The sequence below is a fragment of the Coenobita brevimanus genome, chromosome 46, assembly GCF_032717465.1.
Source record: "Coenobita brevimanus isolate Jiangsu-jjx chromosome 46, ASM3271746v2, whole genome shotgun sequence".
Lineage (NCBI taxonomy): Eukaryota > Metazoa > Arthropoda > Malacostraca > Decapoda > Coenobitidae > Coenobita > Coenobita brevimanus.
Genome location: NC_136999.1, coordinates 11,510,685 through 11,515,117, shown reverse-complemented (window position 1 = coordinate 11,515,117; position 4,433 = coordinate 11,510,685).

The following is a 4,433-nucleotide window of genomic DNA, read 5'->3' as shown; positions in this document are numbered from 1 at the left end:
CCAAAGTTAAATCCTTGTCCGACGCTTTGTTGAGACGTTATTTAAAAAAAAACAGTTGGACACTGCCCCTGAAATCCTTAGTACGTGCATTTTATGTACTGTATATTATGTGGACGTGTACCTACGTGACTCTTCAGTTAACCGTCTATGAATGTTACAAGTTTCTAAGGGGTCCAGTATAACATACAGTTTACCCGAGAGTACCTATGTAGGTACTCTAGCTTACTTCTAATGTTACTTAGAAGCTGTAACACTTTTTCACGTGAGTCTGAAGTCAGCATAATAACCTTCACAGATGAAGGTCAGCAGGACTTGTCAGTGACAGAGTGTGATTCTTTGTACAGCTTTATAGGCTACTGTGTTCACAGTGTAAAAAAGACGGAGACCACCTGTGACGAGTGCCTGGGAGATGTAATATCATCACCCCATCAGACAGCTCATAAAGCAGCAGACCTCACTTTACTCAAGGAATGCAAAAAAGGAGGACTTATAACGTATATGAGATGCTGCATAAAGTCAAGCTGATGTTCAGGAAAGGTCAGTGTGATTTGACAGGAAAGGATAACATTAAGAAAACCCTAATGAATGAAGCAGTAAACCTAACCAAAAATTATGATATTCCTACCAGTCACAACCTCAAAAACAAACTTCTAAGCAAGTTTATCAATGCTCGCTTGCATTTCTACTGCAAAAAGATTAATGAAGAAGAAAAAAGAAACACAGAAGAAAATACAGAACTCAGTAAAAGTGTAGCCATGAGGAAACTTGTACAGAATGTAATCAAGTCCTGTCCCTCAACAGGTTACTGCTATAATATAGTATATTGTTAAATATTCCCATATAAACATTGATTGTAAGCATCCTACTTCTCATTCATCTTCTCTTATATTATGCTTTCGTCAGTATTTATAGCAACTATCACCAGCTGGAGAGAGAGAGAGAGAGAGAGAGAGAGAGAACAGCAGGTCGCCGGGCAGGGAGACAGTGAGCAGTTTGGCAGGAAAATGGAGTCCTATCGGGGAGTTGTCACTACTCTCAGTATATAGGTACTCTAGTTGTAAGTTGTTGGTTGTAAGAAGTATTGTTTGTTATCTATCGTGATAATGTAGACTCACTGTACCCTCATAGACTCGTAGGCTTGTAGACTCGTAGGGTTGTAGGCTTGTAGACTCGGAGACTCGTAGGCTTGTAGCTTGTATTTTGTAGGAGTTCACTGTAGAACTGAAGATGAGGTTCGTACTTCTGCTTCCACCATTTCTTGTAGATACTTTGTAGCTTCTTGTAGTGTGTTTTGTAGATCAGTTATACATACATTAGACTTGTGGACGAGCGGTTGTTATATGTGAGTAGTTTTGAAAGTAGATAATCTTCGTATCCTTATGTCATGCAATGACAGGAGAGGTAAAGATTAGTATGGGACTATTTTTTATTTGTCTTGGAAATATTAACAAAGTCCTTTACACTCGAGTAAATTATAAAGTAGAGTCCCATTAGCTACCTCCCTGTCTCGCTCTATCTTTCTCTGCCACCCCGCTGTTACCTCGCCACTGTTACTTCTCTCTCTCGCTCTCTCTGTACAACCTTTAGCTACGATCGCCAGCCCCCTTCTCCCTACTACCTGCCGGTTGTGTGGCTTGCCCCCTTCTGAGCTCTGATTGCTACATTCTCGCTTTTACACTACCTATCTCATACCCTAGCTTGGTGATTCTATCTATCTATTTATCTATCTATCTGTCTATCTATCTATGAGTTGTATTATTATAATGTGGGGTCCTGACAGGGGGAGCTGAGCCAGAACAATGAGACCGTCGCTCCTTTTCACTGTTGCTGGTTAGTGCCCAAGCTCTCACCCCCCCTTTTTTTCTCCCTCGTGTATTAAGTCATCATATACATTCGTGAATTAAATTAGTAATATTTTCCCCTGATCCTTCTTGTGCTGAATATTGAGACCGTCGCTCCTTTTCATAATTGCAAACGAGAGTTGTTGAGGGCCGTGGCTCGCATTCCAAGGATTCAAGCGTTCTAGCCGCAGCCTAACCTCTAACACATTAAATCCCCCCACCCCTTTAGTTAATGGAATCAAAGTGATATTGGCTGGTCCATTTGTCCATTTGATTACGGTCCATGTGATTACTGATCATATTGATTATTGTGTCTAGTTTATATAAGAGTCTTCAGTTGTTGTGCATTTAGTCTTAGAGAATATTCTTTGGTGATAATCTTTAGGTTCCTTCCCGACAAGTCCGTCAGAGACCACGGGACTATATCCATGTGTATCAGTATTCTTGGAATATTAATCTAGTGTGTAAAGATACATATTTCTGGAGTTATACTGTAAATCCTCATAATTGAATATTAATTTAGTTTTGTAAAGATTCTCATTTCCGGTGATATAGATCCTCATTATATTTTGTTTGGTATCATTCGCAGTTTGAAGAGTAGTTTGTATCTCAGTTCTTAATGCTTAGTAAATCTTGGGTTAATTAATATCGAGTTTTTGAATTTTTGCTATTCTCCAAGGAGTGGTTCAGACGAAGTTGAGTGGCCTGCAAGGTTTGCTAATATCTATCTGCTCACACACTCTCCAAAAGATCATGCTAACCCATTTTCCATAATTTCTAAAATTTATGATCATTATACTGGTGTCATTCATTGGTGACTAATTGTCTACATTACACTGGTGGCCAAATTTTTCCGGCGCTACACTGGAGGTGTCTGAATGCTGATAATTACACTGGTGACTAGTTCTCAGCAGTATACTGATGGTGGATCAAAAATTGCCATCAATACAATACCAAGGAAACATGATGCAGGACAGAACAGCTACCACTCAAACTTCCTTCTAGAAATCCCTGGCAAACTCCTCAAGAAAACCATTCGCAAAACACTTCTAATATACTTAAAGACCAACAGCCTACAGTCTGCCAGACAATATGGCTCCCGACCACGATGAGACACCACGACAGCGATGATACTCACGTATGAGACCATTGTGTAGGCCTCGTCAAGGGGACAGTACTGCACCCAGAGACATTAGTAATACCTTCTATGAATCCTTACCTTTCGGTCTCAGATACAAATTCTTGTACCTAGGACTACCGACAGTCACGGAGAAACTGCTCTCTGACTTCATCTCTGACAGGACAGCCAGACAAAGACTACAAGACACGTTACGATGCGTCATTACATTAAACCAGCATTTCTTAACCGGGGTTCCCTGGAACCCTAGGGTTCCGTGAGAGGTCGCTAGGGGTTCCGAGAGAAATAGTGATCAATAGACTAATCATATGTAAATACATTTTTGAGTCATTTATGTGTTTAATTTCAGATTCGTAATTTTACAATACACGTACGGCATATTCTTGGAAAATTCTTGGGTATTATCTTGAAGTCTTAACCTGGTATATCATTTAAAAGTATAATAATTTTAGGGAATATACTTAGCGACGTCTTTACGGCGTCAGTGTGAAACCGCCTTTAGTGGTCAGTAGACAGGAGCTATACGTGACTGATTCGTGTCTCATCACGTGACTCACTCGAGTACAGGACACATGCACGGCCTCCATCAGTCCCGTATGTACTTCCTGACCTGTTGGTACAGTCCCTCATTCACCCACGTTATTTAGTAATGTTACCCATCGTTTAGGGATTTTGTGAATTTTAACAGTTTAAGTATGTATATACCTGTATATTTTTTTTTTTTATGAGAAGTTTGTGTGTGTGTTTCTCTCTCTCTCTCTCTCTCTCTCTCTCTCTCAAAATTAGTTCTTCTGTTTGCCTTAATTTGCTTCAGTTTTATTTGTTTAAGTTATATTTACTAAGTTATTGTAGTACTACTAGTAGTTACTATCTGTTTTCGTTCTGTTTACATGTGTTATATATGAAACTGGTTATTCATGTTTATATTTTTGTGAATGAAAACCTCCATATGAAGTCTCATGTACAAGCAGTGTCATTTCATTTACTTATGTTTATTTAGTAATTTTTTTTTTTTTTTTTGCATTGTCAATACACTTGAGATAAACGCAAGTTATTTTTGCTGAAACCAGTTATCAGAAAAAATATATATATATATATATATATATTAACCTGCCCATCCCAACCACTTTTCCACCACTGACTCCCCCCAATCCCACCCATTTTTGGAAAAAAAAAAAAAATTTTGGCTCAAACCTCTGCTTTTGGTGAGAAACATCGAAAATTCATAGAGAAATCGTTCACCTGAGGTTTAAAATACTCGATACAGGTAGGAGTACCTCCTTACCTTACAGGGTTTTCTAACAGGCTGGCACCAAAGAAAACGAGTTCTGTGGGAGGATAACTATTTCACACCACTCATAAACGGTATTTATTTATTTACTTGGTACGAATTTATATGTAGTACGAGAGTATATTGGTTTTCAAGCAGTAATATAGGCATTATAAGCATTGTT